The 22,046-nt window shown below is 46.1% G+C and overlaps 1 protein-coding gene across 1 annotated transcript in view; it reads left to right on the top strand.

Annotated features, from left to right (window-relative positions):
• Positions 1-1,015: 1,015 nt before the first annotated feature.
• The window catches only part of SCN1B (sodium voltage-gated channel beta subunit 1), an 86,480-nt gene continuing 65,449 nt past the window's right edge, over positions 1,016-22,046 (top strand). Inside the window, exon 1 of the mRNA XM_073570502.1 lies at positions 1,016-1,473. The gene's annotated coding sequence lies outside the window, so the exon portion shown is untranslated. The remainder of the gene's footprint in view (positions 1,474-22,046) is intronic.

Below are 22,046 nucleotides of genomic sequence, written 5' to 3'. Positions count from 1 at the left end.
TAGTATTAGGCTCAATTTACAAACTGTATGCAGTAGGATCCTCAGCTCCCTCTTGTGGTGGCCATTTGCAACTTTTGCATCTGCGTGTAGAATTTGAAGATCCCTATCAGAAAAACAAAATGTATATTTATATCTTCAGGAGCTTTCACAATAGATCAAGAATATGATGTGCACTGAATTTTATGTAAAAATAAATTCACTTGTAATCAAGCCTGATGAAGGGGCCTTCTGAGCTCTGAAAACTTGCTTGCAAATATAATTTCTCTGATTAGCCAATAAAGGTATCATTCCTTGAATACTTTTCTCAATTTTTGGGGTGACATAAGTATTTACATATGTAAAAATAAACAAAACAATCTTTCATTGTTTTTTTTTTTGATAAACACAAATCTTCAGGCGCAGTATAAATACATGACGACCTGAAGTGAAACTGTTACATTTGTCACAGCCCCTAGATTCATTTACGATCCATAACTCGCCCGAATTAAAGCTGCGGCCGTTCATTACACGCTGCACTGCACACGCACACTGATGACATATGGATCCGGCACTGACTCCATCCATGGATCCATGGGGAGAGGATCACATTGCCGGCACCTGGGTTCTGACACGCTGTGCGGTTTGCTTCATTGTAGCGGCGGCCTCAGCGCTCCACGGTCAGGTGTTAATAATATGCATGAAATATATAGTAATTCATGCAGACAACCCTCACTATGCTCTATAGGTACAGAATAGAAGTGCAGTGAAGACTGACACAGTGCGGATCACTGCACCTAGAGGCGTAATGCTGATGTATCGCATTATATACAGTAGTGTCTCTGTACTACAACTCCCATGATCCGTGCAGCAGAGACGTTCATGCCCCAAGGAGCCCTCGCTACTGGGACAAGTTTGCGCCATTTGGCCCCATTTCCCTGCACATTACTGGCTGCAGAATGAGTTAACCGAGCAGGTGATCAGCAGCACCATGGACAGCACCTGCCCTGCATACTAATGTGAACAGGAGCCAACCCCAAGCCAGCCTCCAATGTGAGGTCTCCAGTCCTCTCTCTCAATCAGTCTCCCTCATCAATGCAGCAGAGAGAGGAAGAGGAAGAGGGAGGGAGGAGGCTCAGCCAGAGAATGGGAGATATGACAGAGGCAGCAAGAAGAGAGAGAAAGTGACAGGCAGAGGAAAAAGGAGAAGACAGTGCAGGGTGGGAGAAAATGCAAGACTGGCAGCTGGGGGATGGGAGGAAGAGGACAGGACAGCTAGGGGGGGATACATATAGGGAGGGAGACACATACTAGACTTGTCTCCCAGGGAAACAGCAAGGAATTACTCCGCATTGCGTTGCTTGGACAACATTACGGCAATTATAGGAAATCCCTTACTGGGAGACGGTTACCTGGCTGCAAACCATCTGCACCTGGGACCGGCCGCCAGCACTCCATCAGCAGCCCACAGAGGCCGGCCACGGAGCAGAGGAGCAGGCAAGTATCACATACAATGGCCATCCTGCAGCATGCACCAGGGATGGGCAGACACAGGCAAGGAGGCCACAGTGGTCAGATGTGAGGACTGGGAAAGTCATGGCGGGGCGGAGGGGCAAGGCTCCCTATCGGCACGTTGGGAGGTCACAGGTCAGGAAGCGACAAGGTCATGAAACGGGGCTTCATGTGGGCAGGCGGCATCGGTGCACTGGGTCCATATCTCGTGGCTGCACTGCGGTGTGCACACAACTATCTGCAGTGTCTGCACCAAACCCAACTCCGATGAGGGACTGCAAGTGTATCGGGGGTCTCACTGCTGCCCACGTCAATGCAAGGAGGGGTCACACATACTGAGCTGCGGAATATGTTGGCGCTATAGAAATGACATTATTATTATGTAGCAATGATTTGTAAGCACATATTGTGTTATATATCATTACTGTACAGTTAGGGACTGCTCTGAGATGGGTATACCTTGACATTTGGTGGAGCGGCTTAGTATACATTTTTTGCAAAAACCGTATCAACCAAATTCCATGTTTTGTTATCATCTTGCTGTTTACTGTTACTTTTTTACAACACAGTATTTTTATACATTTGTTTTACTGTTTTTTTCTGTGTTTCAGTCTTCTGGTGGTGTGAACACTGTCATACAGACTTGATCGCTGTGTGCATGGCCCATGTGTTTGTGTAGGATTTATTACTTTGTATCATTGTATAGCGATACATAATGTAACCACTATGCATAATAGTAATGATCTAAAACAATGATACAAAGTAACTAACACTGTGTAACGATACATAACGTAACCACAATGTATAGCAGTCATGATATATAATGCAATGACATACAGAGTAATAAAGACTGTATAATGCTACATAATAATAGTGATACATATTTCACAGTAGTAATAATCACACACTGTATAATAATGATACATACAGAGTAATGCTATAACCACATAGTAGTAATAATAATTATACACAGTATAATAAGTGTTACTTATTACAAGAACATTCAGAATAATAATAAAATAATAACAACAATATGATCACATATTCCCTACTCATAATGATAAGCAATATAATCATAGTTTATTAACAATTATAGTATATTTATAATGTGAAATAATAATAGCCGCATATCGTATACTAATGATCTGTAATATAATCACATACTGTACAATAATTCTACATAATACAATGACATAATAATAAGCCACACTAATAATGATACATAACAAAACCACACACTATATATAAATACAATGATACAAAGTAATACTGTATGATACATAATGCAAACACAATGTATAGCAGTTGTAGCAGTCGTGATATATATTAGTGACATACAGAATAATAATATAATCACATAGTGTAATAGTAATGATACATAATTATTATATACAGTAAAATAAGTGTTACATATTACAGAATAATAATATAGTGGCATATTGTATACTAATAACGATACATAATATAACCACACAGTTTATGAGTCATGATATATAGTATAATTTTATAAGGACAATACTAATGATACATAAAGTAATATCTAGATACTGATTACTAGTAATGATACACAATATAATAGTGATGATACTTAAGTAACACTCATAGAGGGTTGGCATTACTATACAGAGCATTATGTACATATGTATAGACAATGATACTTATTATCACATCCACTCGGGGCCTAAGACAAGAGGCGATAATATTCCAAACAGCAGGAGAAAGTGGATGGGTTTTAAGACTATGGCTCATGGGGGGAAGCATTTAGCTGCTGCAGCAATGACTTCCTGTTATTTAGTCCTTGAATGATACCTTTGGTTGCTGGCTAGATGGAAGCATGATGTAACTTAAAGCTCTTTGGCCCCAATGCAGAATCCGAACTATGGTATTATACTATATATAGGACTATGGGTGCATTATACTGTCTGGAGTACTACAACACTAGAAATAGGGAGGGCACCACCAGCAATGGGTAGGGGATACACCAATGGTCAATATAAAAAGCCAAATAGTCAAAAGAGAGAAAGCTGTTGACCAAAAACTGGGATCACCACAATGAATCACAAAAAATGTCAATTTTTATTAAGCGTCAGACAGACCAAAACATGGTTAAAAACATTTAAAAGTCATGAAATGACAATGCACCCCAAAAAAGGTTAATAATATAACCTATACAGGTACCCCTATAACTCATGGTACAGGTATAATAAAGACAAATAGTTGGTCCATAAGAACAATAATTTGAACCATATAAATGTGATACAAAAACATGCTTGGAAGAAAATTTGACTTTTATGGACACAATACAAATCCAATAGTCGACTACTATATGCAAAATATCATAGATCTAACTGCCCTAAATTGTAAAAGAAGGACTTAGTCTAGAGACGAGAGAAGTATCTCAAAATGCATCTAGGCCCTGGAGAAAATGATACACAGAGCCACAAGGCCATGCTCAACACTGGCACACGACATGTGCATTTAAATATGTAGCAGCCGTACCATACCAAAGTTAGGGGGAGCCTGTGGAAAATGCCCGACGCGTGTCGCTACCACAAAGGTAGCTTCGTCAGGGGCCCCTGAAAATGCCCCTGACGAAGCTACCTTTGTGGTAGCGACACGCGTCGGGCATTTTCCACAGGCTCCCCCTAACTTTGGTATGGTACGGCTGCTACATATTTAAATGCACATGTCGTGTGCCAGTGTTGAGCATGGCCTTGTGGCTCTGTGTATCATTTTCTCCAGGGCCTAGATGCATTTCGAGATACTTCTCTCGTCTCTAGACTATGTCCTTCTTTTACAATTTAGGGCAGTTAGATCTATGATATTTTGCATATAGTAGTCGACTATTGGATTTGTATTGTGTCCATAAAAGTCAAATTTTCTTTCCATGCATGTTTTTGTATCACATTTATATGGTTCAAATTATTGTTCTTATGGACCAACTATTTGTCTTTATTATACCTGTACCATGAGTTATAGGGGTACCTGTATAGGTTATATTATTAACCTTTTTTTGGGTGCATTGTCATTTCATGACTTTTAAATGTTTTTAACCATGTTTTGGTCTGTCTGACACTTAATAAAAATTGACATTTTTTGTGATTCATTGTGGTGATCCCAGTTTTTGGTCAATAGCTTTCTCTCTTTTGACTGTCTGGAGTACTATGGCGAGAGCATTATACTATATGGAGGATTATGGCTAGTGCATTATATTTTATAGGGGACTATTGGGAGTGCATTATACTATATGGAGGACTATGGGGAGTGCATTATACTATATGGAGGAATATGGAGAGTGCATCATCCTATATGCAGGACTATGGAGAGTGCATTATACTGCATGGAGGACTATGGGAAGTTCACGATACAATATGCAGGACTATGTGGAGTCCATTAAACTGCATGGAAGACTACTGGGAGTACATTATACTATATGCAGGACTACAGGAAGTGCATTATACTGAATGGAGGACTATGGGGAGTGCATTATACTATATGGAGGAATATGGAGAGTGCATCATCCTATATGCAGGACTATGGAGAGTGCATTATACTGCATGGAGGACTATGGGAAGTTCACGATACAATATGCAGGACTATGTGGAGTCCATTAAACTGCATGGAAGACTACTGGGAGTACATTATACTATATGCAGGACTACAGGAAGTGCATTATACTGAATGGAGGACTATGGGGAGTGCATTATACTATATGGAGGACTTGTCACGCTCACAGTGACAGTAGTTAGGGACAGCGTGACTGCCAGGTGTCCAGCGATCCCTGTTTGGGACAGTGAGAGTTAAGTAGCTTATACTCACAGCGTGTCCGGGCAGGGGCGCTGTGTTAGGTGACAGAAATCTTGCTCTAGGACCTGCGGGCAGGGAGGAGCCACGGAGAAGCGTTGGAAGCCCGCAGGACCTTTGTACCATGTGACCGCGCGTCAGAGGGGTGGGCGGAACTCACCAACAGACTGCAGCAGCACTGGTCACAGTGTGGAGGACGGTACAGAGCTAGAAATAATAGCCATAGTCAGACAAGCCAGAAGTCATGCACGGGTCATGCAGAGAAGTACAGGGGCAAATATCAGAGAAAAGTCAAACGTAGCAAATGGTCATACACTAGATGGTGGCAGAGGTACAAGAGGGGCAACCAGAGGGAGGTCAAGACAAAGCCAGGGGGTCATACACAGGACGGGCATACAGGTACAGAATCAGAATCCAAGAGACGTTACCATGGTCAAACCAGAACATACACCAGACAATCGTACAGGGACAGGCAAGAGGCACAAACGGAGCAGGGTCGGGAACACTCAAACTAGGAGTATAAATGACAGGGGAGGGCACTCACCTGAAGCTATAAAAACCCTCCCAGGGACCAAAGAGAGGCTCTCCCTATTAACCCCTACACTGCCTGCCCAGTATTTTGAATATACCATGACAGTACCCCTCCTTCAACGGGGCCTCAGGACCCTCAGGTCATCGAGCATAGTACGCTCTGACCACGCGATCTGCGTGCACCAACCTGGCCGGTACCCATGACCAATCCTCTGTACCATACCCCTTCCAATGGACGAGATACTGCAGTGAACTGTGAACCCATTGAGACTGCACAATGTTTTGAACTTCAAATTCCATATGACCGTCCACCAATACCGGAGGCGGTAAGGGTGTGGGTTCCTCTACCACCGAGCCTACAGGTTTGAGTAAGGACCTATGGAAAACGTTATGCAATTTCGAAGATGATGGGAGGAGTAAGCGATAAGCCACCGGGTTAACCACTTCAGTTATCACATAGGGACCAATGAATTTGGGACCCAACTTGGCGGAAGGCAGTTTTAAACTTATGTTTCGTGTCGAGAGCCATACCTTATCCCCACAATGTAGAGTCTGATCCGGGTCCCTCTTATTATCAGCAAAGTGTTTGTATTTTTCTTGTGCCTTGCCAATGTTTGCCCGAACCTTTGACCAAAGATCACTTATCCTGCCAACTGAATCTTCGGCCCCCGGACAGTTTGAATCCAGGCATGAAAACTCACCAAAATGCGGGTTTAATCCGAGATTAATAAAAAAAGGTGACCTACCAGAGGATTGGTTAATTCTGTTGTTGAAAGCGAATTCCACCAAAGGCAACGCATCGCACCAGTCATCCTGTAATGTCGAAGTCAAGCACCGGAGGATCTGTTCCAATGACTGGTTGGTGCGCTCCGTTTGTCCATTGCTCTCTGGGTGGTAGGCTGAGGAAAAAGATAGAGATATTCCCATCTTCCTGCAAAAAGCTTGCCAAAATTTTGCTACAAACTGCGTCCCCCTATCAGATACAATATTCGTAGGTACACCATGGAGACGAACGATTTGGGAAAGAAAATGTTTTGAAAGAACCTCAGCTGACTGTAACTTGGCCATGGGTACGAAATGAGCCATCTTAGAAAACCTATCCACAATTACCCAAACCACCGTGTTACCCCAGGATGGAGGGAGATTGGTGATGAAGTCCATGGACAGATGAGTCCAAGGTCTTCTCGGAATTGGCAAAGGTACCAATTCCCCGGCCGGCCGGCAATGAGAGCTCTGAACGGGCGCAAACTCCACAGGCTGTGACATGTTCCTTAATCTCTGCAGACATTAATGGCCACCAAAAAACTCTCTTCACTGCCTCACATGTGGCTGCAATACCTGGGTGAGCACCCAACTTAGAGTTGTGAAATTCTCATAGGAGATATAACGTAAGTATTGTGGTACAAACAATTTATGAGCAGGTTTGGATCTTGGAGCTAAAGATTGAGCCCTCACAATCTCCCGCTCCAATTCCGACGATAGCTCTGCTATAACCACCCCGGGTTGAAGAATGGATGACGGTGGATCGGGGGCAGACAATGGTTCAAAGCTTCGTGATAAAGCATCTGCTTTCACGTTCTTAGACCCAGGCCGGAAGGTAGTAGAGAATTGAAAAAAAAAAGTGACCACCGAGCCTGTCTGGGAGTCAATCTTTTTGTTGTCTTAATGTACTCCAGATTTTTGTGGTCAGTGATGACCGTAATCGGATGCTCTGCCCCTTCCAAAAAATGCCTCCATTCTTCAAACGCCAACTTAATTACCAGGAGCTCTCTATTCCCAACATTGTAATTTCTCTCTGCCGGTGAGAATTTTTTGGAAAAAAACGCACAAGGTCTAAGATTAGTCAGGGTAGATGGCCCTTGAGACAAAACGACCCCCACCCCCACCTCGGAAGCATCGACCTCCACAACAAATGGTAAGGATGGGTCAGGTTGCACCTGTATCGGAGCAGACATAAAACAATTCTTCAAGACCAAAAAGGAATCTTTCGCCGGGAGAGACCAATTTTTGATATCGGCCCCTTTACACGTGAGGTCTGTGAGGGGCTTCACTATCTGTGAGAAACCCTTGATAAACCTCTGATAATAATTTGCGAACCCCAAGAAGCGTTGAAGACCTTTTAGGTCCTGAGGTTGAACCCACTCCGCAATAGCTTGCACTTTCTTGGGATCCATCCGAAACCCCTGTTGAGAAATTATGAGTCCTAAAAAGGTTAGCTCCTGGACAAAAAATGTACATTTTTCCAATTTGACAAATAATTGATTTTCCCTGAGTCTCTGAAGAACGGTTTTCACATGTAACAAATGAGAGTGCTCGTCAGTTGAGTAAATCAAAATATCGTCCAAGTAAATGACAACAAAGCGACCAATTAGGTCCACAAATACCACATTGATGAAGTTCTGGAAAACTGCTGGTGCATTAGCAAGGCCAAATGGCATCACTAGGTTTTCAAATAACCCCTCAGTAGTGAGAAAAGCAGTTTTCCATTCATCCCCCTCTTTAATTCTTATCAAATTATAAGCCCCCCTGAGATCCAATTTAGAGAACCATTTTGCCCCGAGAGTTGGTTACACAAATCTGGGATCAAGGGTAAGGGATATGCCTTCTTGACGGTAATTCTGTTGAGTTCTCGGAAGTCGAGGCAGGGACGCAGGCCACCATCTTTCTTTTTGACAAAGAAAAACCCTGCTGCTATCGGAGAAACTGAAGGTCTTATATGCCCCTTACGGAGACTTTCCGTTATATATTCTTTCATTGCCAGACGCTCAGGTCCAGACAAATTAAACAAGCGGGCTTTGGGCAATTTGGCCCCTGGAATCAGGTCAATGGTGCAGTCGAATGGCCTATGTGGGGGTAATGCCTCGGCCTCGCTTTCGGAGAACACGTCCTCAAAGTCCTTAAGTTATTCCGGAACACCCTCCAGACAAACAGAAGACTCAGAGACAGGTTTTGCGGGTGAAACACAGAACACAGGTTTATAGAAACAGTCAATACATTTTGGGCCCCACTTAATAATTACTCTTCTCTCCCAATCAATAACTGGGTTATGCTGTTGCAGCCACGGCATGCCCAACACCAGCCCTTTGGGCAGGTTGTCCATAACAAAACATCTCATCTCCTCAACATGGGGGGAACCAACATCCAAAACAAAACTGTTAGTAACATAGCAAATCCCCGAACGGGTGAGAGGGGAAGAGTCAATAGTCACAATTTTCAGAGGGGTCTCCAACCTGACTGTCCCTATCTTGACTCTGGAGACTTTACTGGAACTGACCAAGTTAAGAGATGAACCGCAGTCCACCTAGGCTGTAGAAGCAAAATGATAGTTGTCTACTACCAGTTCAACATTAAGCAAAAACTTCGGGCATGAGGAAAAAACTACCTGAGGGTCTGGGCAGTCTCCTCGATCACTACCCAGACCAAGTAGTTTCCCGACATCTTGGAAGACGCAGGACAAGAGGGACAGTCTCTACTCCAGTGTCCTGATTCCCCACAGTAGAAGCACAATTGTTTTTCACGGCGGCGTCTCCTCTCTTTCTCTCTGATCGAGGTGGCGCCAATTTCCATAGGCATAGGACTGGCCTCCACTTCTTTACTACCAGGGAACAAGGACGTTTCGGAATGCATCACTCCCCTGGCTCTCAGCCGGCAATCCATTCGCACCGCTTGGGTCATGGCTTCCTCCTGAGTATCAGGAGGCGGGTGCAGGGCCCAAGCGTCCTGAAGGCGTTCCGACATTCCGTAGTCCCCTACGGAATAGTCCCCGGAGGGCAGCCTCATCCCAGGAGACTTCGGCTGACCACCGCCGAAACTCCGAACAAAACCACTCCGCAGAGTGCCGACCCTGACGTGCACTCATCACCATGTCCTCCGCCAGGCGAACCCTGTCGGGTTCGTCATAAATGCGGCCCAAGGCCTCAAAAAATGCATCCACAGTCATACGTTCTGGGGCAGTAGGTGCTAGAGAAAATGCCCAGGCTTGTGGGGCACCCCACAGTAGGGAAATAACGACCCCTACCCTTTGAAATTCTCCCCCAGAAGAAGGGGGCCTCAGGGAAAAGAACAATTTACATCCCTCCCGAAAAGCCCTGAACTCCCTTTTGTCCCCAGAAAAGGAGTCGGGTAATTTAACCGGAGATTCTGGAGAATTAAGGGACACGTCCCTATTCTCGGGACCCATAGCCCCTTGTACAGTATTGACCAGCTACTGCTGGGTGTGAGCCATAGAGCGTTGTTCCACGTTTAGTTTTTGAAACATCTGTGAGAGCTGCTTTACCTGCTCTGACAATGCATGCATGGGGTCCATAATTACATCGAAACCTCCCTCACTCACAACCTTTCGATCCAAGGGAGAGGGGGGGAGTAAGAAGGGAAAAAAAAAGAACGGTATGGTCGTTTATAATGTCACGCTCACAAGTGACAGTAGTCAGGGACAGCGTGACTGCCAGGTGTCCAGCGATCCCTGTTCGGGACAGTGAGAGTTAAGTAGCTTATACTCACAGCGTGGCCGGGCAAGGGTGCTGCGTTAGGTGGCAGAAATCTTGCTCTAGGACCTGCGGGCAGGGAGGAGCCATGGAGAAGCGCTGGAAGCCCGCAGGACCTGTGTACCATGTGACTGCGTGTCAGTGGGGTCGGAGGAACTCACCAACAGACTGCAGCAGGGCTGGTCACAGTGTGGAGGACGGTACAGAGCTAGAGATAATAGCCGTAGTCAGATGAGCCAGAAGTCATGCACGGGTCAGGCAGAGAAGTACAGGGGGAAATATCAGAGAAAGGTCAAACGTAGCAAACGGTCATACACTAGATGGCGGCAGAGGTACAAGAGGGGCAACCAGAGGGAGGTCAAGACAAAGCCAGGAGGTCATACACAGGATGGGCATACAGGTACAGAATCAGAATCCAGAACATACACCAGACAACAGTAGAGGGACAGGCAAGAGGCACAAACAGAGCAGGGTCAGGAACACTCAAACTAGGAGTATAAACGACAGGGGAGGGCACTCACCTGAAGCTATAAAAACCCTCCCTGGGCCCAAAGAGAGGCTCTCCCTATTAACCCCTACACCGCCTGCCCAGTATTCTGAATAAACCAAGACAGGACTATGGGGCGTGCATGATACAATATGCAGGACTATGGGGAGTGCGTTATACTAGATGGTGGACTATGGGGAGTGCATTATACTATATGGAAAACTATGGGGAGTGCATTACACTATATAGATGACTATGGGGAGTGTTTTATACTATATGGAGGACTATGGGGAGTGTATTATACTATATGGAGGGCTATGGGGATGCATTATACTATATAGAGGACTATGAGGAATGCATTATGCTATATGGAGGACTATGAGAAGTGCATTATACTGTATAGAGGACTATGGTCTTCATTATACTATATGGATATATGGAGAGCTATGGGGAGTGCATATAATATGATACACTCCCAATAGTCCTCCATATAGTATACAATGTATTATATAGTATATACTTCATACTGTATTGAGGACTATGGGGTGCATTATACTGTATGGAAGCCTATAGAGAGATCATTAAACTGTACAGAGGACTGTGGGAAGACCTTTAGGTCCTATTAGGAATCAGGGCTCAGTACAGCTGCCACCTCCACACCCCCTTACTGCTATACCTCTAGAACTTTCTGGGGTTTAGTAAACAAGACTGCTGAGATGGCTAATAACAGAAAACAATAGTTTGAACAGTGAATGGATACACTTTAGTGATAATGTCTCTTTAAGGACTTGTTGGTGGTGCTGTGCAGCACTGATCGTCCGTCAAACCCTGAAGCTGATCTGTCTTTTTAGTTTTATCCATCGGTTCTGCCCTCAGACGTGACAGAGCACAATTATCAGATTTGCTTTGTGTTCGATATCTATTATTGTCCAGACTCAATCTGTAGAAAAACAACCCCGGGCTTGGCACAGCAGAGCAGCGGTACAGCCAGGACAAGCGCCATCCATGGAGTCGCACTATATTCCCCTAGTATGCTGATTTGGGTACATTTTTAGGGTTTGTAGTAATTCAGCTCCACTGGTGGACTAAAGATCATAGGTAATAGAGATGATGGGAGTCCAGGAACTGTGCAGTGTACATACGGCCTACAGGGGGCGCTGGGGAGTTTAGGACATTGTTGTTCATTAAACTGTTAGAAAGGGGTGCGAACCGAGCTCAATCTACACCCTTAATTGGAGTGGGTGTCCTGTGTACCCCAGTATATCACATGTTTACCTAGAGCACCATGGACCCACAGTAGGCAGTCGCATCTACCAAGACTTGGAACAGTCATGGATGTAGATGTGCCCAAGTCCTGCAGTCCAAATAGGACACCAGTACTCTCAATAGTACATAAGAATTGGACTCTGGTCCAAAAGCTTCTTGTTAGGTCTCTTGTTTGAGACTAATGGATAAATTGCACTGGGTGGAAAGTGGATCAATGAGTAAGATTTACTTTTGATGCCAACTATGGCCGTCTGGGAAACATTGGCTCTATCGTGAGCGTTTCAGGGTGCAGAGTTTGCATTGCAGTCCAAAAGCTTTCTCTCATGTCTTTAGTCAGGAATTGATAAATAACTATATTGGTTGGAACGCTGATCAGTGAGTAAGATCTACTTTTGATTGATGTCTGGGAGACACCAGTGCTATCAATAGTACGTGAAAATTTCAGGGTGTAGAATTTGCATTCTAGTCCAAAAGGTTTATGTCACGACTTTAGTCAGGAATTTATAGTTAAACTGTACTGGGTGGAAAGTGGATCAGTGAGTATCATGTACTTTTGATTCCAAAACTTTTGAGCCATTAATCCTATCGATGGTATGTGATGATTTCAGGGAGCAGAATTTGCATTGGGGTCTAAAAGCTTTCTCTCATGTCTATAGTCAGGAATTGATAGATTAGCTATACTGGGTGTAAGGTGGATCAGTGAATAAGATTTACTCTAGTCACTAGTGATTGTTATCTGGGTGACATCAATCCTATCGGTAGTACATGAATGTTTTGGGGGCATTTTGGGTCCATAAGCTTCCTTTCAAATCTCTAGTCAGAGACTGATGGATAAACTATACTGGAAAAAAGGTGCATCAGTGAGTAAGATGTATTATAGTCACCAGCTACTGGCAGTTAGGACAGCAGTCATATCAAGTGTACATGAACATTTTCCAAGTTTTGGTGAAGATTATGCATTGGTTTCCATAAGCTTCCTGTATAAATTGTTAGATAAACTATACTGGGTGGAAAGTGGATCAGTGAATAAGATTTTATTGTATGTTATATTTTTCTACTTTACTTTTGAAACATACGCATTAGTGTTTTGGATTTGTTATGTAATTTTGATAAGAGCATTAAATCTTTTCCTGGGACCTGGGGTGAGTGTTGGGGCAGTATAATGAGGTCTACTGCCCATGGGTTAAGATTAATGACATCACTCTGCCCAGAGCGGTGATGTCACTTTTTATGAGATGCTGAGCCAATCAATACTGTCAGTGTGTAAAATATAGCTAAGGAAGCAGCTCATACTATTCAGGCTGGAAAGTTGGATCAGTGAGTAAACATATAGAAATGTGGGATAGTGAATACTAAACAGTGATGTTCTGTATCCCGTTGATGGAAAATAGAATGTGAATTGGACAACCGGAGAGTCACATATTGGAAACCACAGCCATATTAAACTGAAGGGTGGATCAGTGAGTAAAATACACTTTATCCATTGCGCACAATGTAAATTACTGAGCTGAAATACTTTCCAAAAATGTGTAAAGATGCAGTCATTGATAAGGCAAATATGAAATTAAAGGAAAACAAAATAATTTACACTTGCTAATACTTAGTCTCTAGTTACATCCAAAGCTGCACTAGGAATTCTCTTGATTTCTATAATTGCAGTATATGTCTTCCGCTATCCCTGCACATTCAGTGTCTGTTGCAAATAGGGAAGCAATGAGCAGCAATATATTGAATGCAGCTCTGGATGCAACAGGAGCAGACAACATGATGTAGACAAATAGACAATCATATTGAAAGCGCAACCTTTAGGGTATGTTTCCAAGGTCAGAATTTGTTGCACATTGGACGCTGCGTACAGCCGCAGCATCCAATCAGCAGCGTCCAGATGTGACAGCATAGATTTTATGAACTCCCATTTCCACTATGCATGCAGGGACGCCTTCGCCATACCTGTGTATATGCACATGCGGCGCGTCTTTCTAGACTGCAGCATATCTATTTATCTTGCGGAGACGCACGGTCTCTGCAAGATAAATAGCACTGCTCTATGAATAGGATGCGGTGATACCGCATGTGTTCAATAAACACATGCGGAATCACCTTGCGTACAACAGGGGGCGGCACTTTGGGTGGAGTGGGTATCCGCTGCGTCCAAAGCCCAGCAATTACGGAACGTGGACACATACCGGAAGAGTTTTGAATGCAGCTCTGGATTTGATCGGAGTAAAAGACAAAACGTGACTCAAAAAAAACAAACACTGGATACAAGCAAATTACAAATTGAGAGGATCTCACTACAAATCCAGGGAAATGTCAGGAAAGAGTGACATAGAAAATGGCAATTAATTAATATTCAGCTTCATTATGGAAAAGATGATTAAGGATTGTGTAATAATTACATGAACTGTCCCCCGGGAGGGAGTCAGAAAGAGAAAGACGAAGAACTGAGATCAAAGGAAGCAGAAGGTGCCAGGAAGGGGAAGGTTAATCCAAGGGCTCTGATGATTAAAGGGGATCTCTATAGGGTCATAGCTATAGAGCGAGGAGAGGCGAAGGATGCAGGTACGTGCGGACCATGGTGGAGATTATAACTCACTTCCACATGGATAAACAGCCTTACTGGTAGTGCAGCCATGGAGGACATGTTAATCAGGAGCCCAAGAGTGTCAGATCCACAGGAGCCATGGAGGACATGTTGCACAGGAGACAAAGAGTGTCAGATCCACAGGAGCCCAAGAGTGTCAGATCTCCAGAAGCCATCGAGGACATGTTCCACAGGAGCCCAAGAACATCTGATTCATAGGAGTCATGAAGGACAAGTTTTAAAGGAGCCCAATATCATCAGATCCACAGGAGCCATGGAGGACATGCTGCACAGGAAAGCAAGAGCATCAGATCAACAGGAGCTTAAGAGCGTCAGCACCACAGGAGCCCAAGAGTATCAGCTCCACAGGAGCCCAAGAGCGTCAGCTCCACAAGAGCCATGAAGGACATGTTGCAAAGGAGCCCAAGAGCATCAGATCCACAGAAGCCTTGGAGGACATGCTGCACAGTAAACCAAGAGTGTCAGATCCACAGGAGCTCAAGAGCGTCCGATCAAAAGGAGCTCAAGCATGTCTGATCCACAAGAACCACGGAGGACTTGTTGCAGAGGATCCCAAGAGCGTCTGATCCACAGGAGCTCAATAGCATCAGCTCCAAAGGAGCCCAAGATCTTCAGCTCCATAGGAGCCCAAGAGCATCAGATCCACAAGAGCCCAAGAGCGTCAGATCCACAGGAGCCCAAGAGTGTCAGGTCAACAGGAGCAAAAGCACATCAGATCCACAAGAGCCCAAGAGCATCAGATCCACAGGAGCTCAAGAGCGTCAGCTCCACAGGAGCCCAAGAGCATCCGATCCACAGGAACCCAAGAGCATCCAATCCACAGGAGCCTAAGAGCGTCAGCTCCACAAGAGCCCAAGAGTGTAGGATCCACAGGAGCCCAAGAGTGTCAGATCCACAGGAGCCCAAGAGTGTCCGATTAACAGGAGCCCAAGAGTGTCCGATCCCCAGTACCCCAAGAACATCCAATCCACAGGAGCCCAAGAGTGTCCAATCCACAGGAGCCCAAGAGCGTCAGATCCACAGGAGCCCAAGAGCATCAGATCCACAAGAGTCCAAGAGCGTCAGACCCACAAGAGCTCAATATCCTCTGATCCACAAGAGCCCAAGAGTATCCGATCCACAGGAGCCCAAGAGCATCCGATCCACAGGAGCCCAAGAGCGTCAGACCCACAAGAGCTCAATATCCTCTGATCCACAAGAGCCCAAGAGTATCCCATCCACAGGAGCCCTAGAGCGTCAGCTCCACAAGAGCCCAAGAGTATAAGATCCACAGGAGCCCAAGAATGTCCGATCCACAGGAGCCCAAGAGTGTCCGATCCACAGGAGCCCAAGAGTGTCCGATCCACAGGAGCCCAAGAGTGTCCGATCCACAGGAGCCCAAGAGTGTCCAATCCACAGGACCGCAAGAGCATCCGATCCACAGGAGCTCAAGAGTGTCCGATCCACAGGAGCCCAAGAGCGTCCGATCCACAGGAGCCCAAGAGCATCCGATCCACAGGAGCCCAAGAGCATCAGATCCACAAGAGCCCAAGAGCGTCAGACCCACAAGAGCTTAATATCCTCTGATCCACAAGAGCCCAAGAGTGTCCGATCCACAGGAGCCCAAGAGTATCCGATCCACAGGACCCCAATAGCGTCCGATCCACAGGAGCTCAAGAGCATCAGATCCACAGGAGCCCAGGAGCATCCAATCCACAGAAGCCCAAGGGCGTCCAATCCACAGGAGCCCAAGGGCGTCCAATCCACAGGAGCCCAAGGGTGACCGATCCACAGGAGCCCAAGAGCGCCTGATCCACAGGAGCCCAGGAGCATCCGATCCACAGGAGCCCAAGGGTGTCCAAGCTACAGGAGCCCAAGAGTGTCCGATCCACAGGACCCCCCGAGTGTCCGATCCACAGGACCCCCCGAGTGTCCAATCCACAGGAGCCCAAGAGTGTCCAATCCACAGGACCCCAATAGCGTCCGATCCACAGGAGCTCAAGAGCATCAGATCCACAGGAGCCCAGGAGCATCCAATCCACAGGAGCCAAAGGGCATCCAATCCACAGGAGCCCAAGAGTGTCCGATCCACAGGAGCCCAAGAGTGTCCGATCCACAGGAGCCCAAGAGTGTCCAATCCACAGGACCGCAAGAGCATCCGATCCACAGGAGCTCAAGAGTGTCCGATCCACAGGAGCCCAAGAGCGTCCGATCCACAGGAGCCCAAGAGCATCCGATCCACAGGAGCCCAAGAGCATCAGATCCACAAGAGCCCAAGAGCGTCAGACCCACAAGAGCTTAATATCCTCTGATCCACAAGAGCCCCAGAGTGTCCGATCCACAGGAGCCCAAGAGTATCCGATCCACAGGACCCCAATAGCGTCCGATCCACAGGAGCTCAAGAGCATCAGATCAACAGGAGCCCAGGAGCATCCAATCCACAGGAGCCCAAGGGCGTCCAATCCACAGGAGCCCAAGGGTGTCCGATCCACAGGAGCCCAAGAGCGTCTGATCCACAGGAGCCCAGGAGCATCCGATCCACAGGAGCCCAAGGGTGTCCAAGCTACAGGACCCCCCGAGTGTCCGATCCACAGGACCCCCCGAGTGTCCGATCCACAGGACCCCCCGAGTGTCCGATCCACAGGAGCCCAAGAGTGTCCAATCCACAGAAGCCCAAGATTGTCTAATCCACAGGACCCCAAGAGCATCCGATCCACAGGAGCCCAAGAGCGTCTGATACACAGGAGCCCAAGAGCGTCCGATCCACAGGAGCCCAAGAACATCCGATCCACAGGAGCCCAAGAGCGTCAGACCCACAAGATCTTAATATCTTCCGATCCACAAGAGCCCAAGAGTGTCCGATCCACAGGAGCCCAAGAGTATCCGATCCACAGGACCCCAATAGCGTCCGATCCACAGGAGCTCAAGAGCATCAGATCCACAGGAGCCCAGGAGCATCCAATCCACAGGAGCCCAAGGGCATCCAATCCACAGGAGCCCAAGGGTGTCCGATCCACAGGAGCCCAAGAGCGTCTGATCCACAGGAGCCCAGGAGCATCCGATCCACAGGAGCCCAAGGGTGTCCAAGCTACAGGAGCCCAAGAGTGTCCGATCCACAGGACCCCCCGAGTGTCCGATCCACAGGACCCCCCGAGTGTCCGATCCACAGGACCCCCCGAGTGTCCGATCCACAGGAGCCCAAGAGTGTCCAATCCACAGGAGCCCAAGATTGTCTAATACACAGGACCCCAAGAGCATCCGATCCACAGGAGCCCAAGAGCGTCTGATACACAGGAGCCCAAGAGCGTCCGATCCACAGGAGCCCAAGAACATCCGATCCACAGGAGCCCAAGAGCGTCAGACCCACAAGATCTTAATATCCTCTGATCCACAAGAGCCCAAGAGTGTCCGATCCACAGGAGCCCAAGAGTATCCGATCCACAGGACCCCAATAGCGTCCGATTCACAGGAGCTCAAGAGCATCAGATCCACAGGAGCCCAGGAGCATCCAATCCACAGGAGCCCAAGGGCATCCAATCCACAGGAGCCCAAGGGTGTCCGATCCACAGGAGCCCAAGAGCGTCTGATCCACAGGAGCCCAGGAGCATCCGATCCACAGGAGCCCAAGGGTGTCCAAGCTACAGGAGCCCAAGAGTGTCCGATCCACAGGACCCCCCGAGTGTCCGATCCACAGGACCCCCCGAGTGTCCGATCCACAGGACCCCCCGAGTGTCCGATCCACAGGAGCCCAAGAGTGTCCAATCCACAGGAGCCCAAGATTGTCTAATACACAGGACCCCAAGAGCATCCGATCCACAGGAGCCCAAGAGCGTCTGATACACAGGAGCCCAAGAGCGTCCGATCCACAGGAGCCCAAGAACATCCGATCCACAGGAGCCCAAGAGCGTCAGACCCACAAGATCTTAATATCCTCTGATCCACAAGAGCCCAAGAGTGTCCGATCCACAGGAGCCCAAGAGTATCCGATCCACAGGACCCCAATAGCGTCCGATTCACAGGAGCTCAAGAGCATCAGATCCACAGGAGCCCAGGAGCATCCAATCCACAGGAGCCCAAGGGCATCCAATCCACAGGAGCCCAAGGGTGTCCGATCCACAGGAGCCCAAGAGCATCTGATCCACAGGAGCCCAAGGGCATCCAATCCACAGGAGCCCAAGGGTGTCCGATCCACAGGAGCCCAAGAGCATCTGATCCACAGGAGCCCAGGAGCATCCGATCCACAGGAGCCCAAGGGTGTCCAAACTACAGGAGCCCAAGAGTGTCCGATCCACAGGACCCCAAGAGCGTCCGATCCACAGGAGCTCAAGCGCATCAGATCCTCTTGAACCCATTTTGATCCTTTCCACAGAAGCCCCAGGGCGTCCAATCTACAGGAGCCCAAGGGCGTCCGAACCACAGGATCCCAAGGGCGTCCGAACTACGGGAGCACAAGAGCGTCAGAACCACAGGAGCCCAAGAGCGTCAGTTCCACAAGAGCCAAGAAGCATCTGTTCCACAGGACAAAGTATGGACTATGATCCAGATTGCTTAACAAGCCCCGGGTGGACACTCTCATACAAACAATAGTTATATTTTTGTCAAGGGCATTTAAGTGAAATCCATCACTGGGTTTAATCCTTATAATAATTTTCCACTATGTTGAATTCCTAGAAAATACTTTTGAAAAGTTATATACAGGTCCCCAGTAGCCTTGTATACAATGTATAACTATACGCTTATGAGTCTGCTGGGCAAATCTGGCCCTCGTAGCACAGAACCGGCACAGAACTTGGTAAAGTTAATGACCAAGAAGTTACGACTTACCATGTGACCTGTGAATGGAATAAAATAATTATTTTTGCCAGGAAACCATACGGCGCATGCGCAAGTTCTGTGTTGCACTGCACAAGCGCAAGACTGACGTATATGTGCTGTGTCCTTCAGAAGGAAGTGTCGCAGATCAACAGTACACTTGTAAGATTGTAAGATCCAGATGTGCCCACTGGATACTTAAAGAAACATCCCTCCTGCTCCTCCTATAACTCCTCCACCTCCCCTTCCTCTTCATCCTTCTCCACCCACCGAAGTTTTTATCCTCTTAATATATGACAGTCCTCATATTATACAACTGTGTACTTACAATTGCTCATTTTACCTTTCTACCTAGATAATTTTTCTCTTTTCTCTGATCTGTGTAAAAACAAGAAGTCTCTTGTCCCTGAAGAAATCATTCCCATTTTCAGCTCCTGACCCAGCTGCTCCCTCCTCCCCCTGCCATTGAGTTTTGCAGTGACCTTTGAGTCTTACAGAGAAAATTGACCTCATGTTTCTACATGGAGCTTAGAAAGTTTCAGCTAGTCAGTTATTAATCACGTGCTGCCATTCACAATAGGTGATGTCACAGCTCACCTCCTCCTGTACAATGACTCATAACACCTCTGTATACAGGAGATAACACAGGATCCACCATTCACAATAGGTGATGTCACAGCTCACCTCCTCAATGACTGATAATACCTCTATATACAGTAGGTAACACAGGATCCACTATTCACTATAGGTAATATCACAGCTCACCTCCTCCACTTGTACAATGATGATAACACCTTTATATGCAGTAGATGACACAGGACCTACCATTCATAATAGGTGATGTCACAGATCACCTCCTCCTCCTGTAAAATGACTGATAACACCTCTATATACAGTAGATGACACAGGACCTACCATTCATAATAGGTGATGTCACAGATCACCTCCTCCTCCTGTACAATCACTGATAACATCTCTATATACAGTAGATAACACAGGATCCACCATTCACAATAGGTGATGTCACAGCTCACCTCTTCCTCTTGTACAATAATGGATAACACCTCTATATACAGTAGATAACACAGGATCCACCATTTACAATAAGTAATGTTACAGCTCACCTCCTCCTGTACAATCACTGATAACATCTCTATATACAGTAGATAACACAGGATCCACCATTCACAATAGGTGATGTCACAGCTCACCTCTTCCTCTTGTACAATAATGGATAACACCTCTATATACAGTAGATAACACAGGATCCACCATTTACAATAAGTAATGTTACAGCTCACCTCCTCCTGTACAATCACTGATAACATCTCTATATACAGTAGATAACACAGGATCCACCATTCACAATAGGTGATGTCATAGCTCACCTCTTCCTCTTGTACAATAATGGATAACACCTCTATATACAGTAGATAACACAGGATCCACCATTTACAATAAGTAATGTTACAGCTCACCTCCTCCTGTACAATCACTGATAACACTTCTATATACAGTAGATAACACAGGATCCACCATTCACAATAGGTGATGTCACGGCTCACCTTCTCCTCTTGTACAATAATGGATAACACCTCTATATACAGCAGATAACACAGGATCCACCATTCACAATAGGTGATGTCACAGCTCACCTCCTCCTCCTGTACAATGATTGATAACACCTATATATACAGAAGATAACACAGGATCTACCATTCACAATAGGTGATGTCACAGCTCACCTTCTCTTCTTGTTGTACAATGGCTGATTACACCTCTATATACAGTAGATAACACAGGATCCACCATTCACAATAAGTAAGTGATATCACAGCTCACCTCCTCCTTCTGTGCAATGACTGATAATACTTCTATATACAGTAGATAACACAATCCTCCATTCACAATAGGTATTGTCACAGCTCACCTCCTCCTTCTACCTTCACAATGTGCCTTGCACATGCTCATTAGATGCTTCTGTACAATAGGGTGTGATTCAGTCTAGTGTGCAAGTGATTTCCTGAAACATGAAGTTAGAGCCTAAAAAGCCCCAGTGTCTGGTGTGATGACGCCAAGATCTCTATTTTTTTTTTTTGAACTACGGATGGTGATAAGGAAAAACTTGCTAAATTGTTTTTTTTTTTTAAATATATACATTTATGACAACAACCTGCTTACAAGAATAGATTATGTTCTGATTCCAGGATGACTCCTGGGGACAATAATTGACTGTTGCATTGAGCTATTATTCCCATATAATCCCTGCATTGGACTGAGCATTAGTGACATACAGTATATACATACAAGCCTATGTATTATTTCAAATGCACTTAGCCCCCAAAGTTCCAGCTATGTGTCCCCGATTCCAGGGAGAACTCTAGGTAGGCAGAGTGGCAGTGAGGATTCTCAGGAGACTCCTCATGATTCTCCTGAATGGCTACAAAGACTCATTGTGTGCCAGTACATGTGACAGCCGCCCTGACTGGTACCTGGAAAGTCCATTTAACAGCTCCTAGATTAACCTCCATGGGGCATCAGTAAGGTTGTAAGGATCCCTTTAAATTTGTTCTTTAGTGCCCTGTTTGTA

Source organism: Dendrobates tinctorius, unplaced genomic scaffold (genome assembly GCF_039654945.1).
Source record: "Dendrobates tinctorius isolate UK_male_01 unplaced genomic scaffold, ASM3965494v1 ptg000028l, whole genome shotgun sequence".
Classification (NCBI taxonomy): domain Eukaryota; kingdom Metazoa; phylum Chordata; class Amphibia; order Anura; family Dendrobatidae; genus Dendrobates; species Dendrobates tinctorius.
The sequence above is the reverse complement of the archived record's forward strand: the minus strand, read 5'-3'. Positions and strand labels throughout refer to the sequence as shown.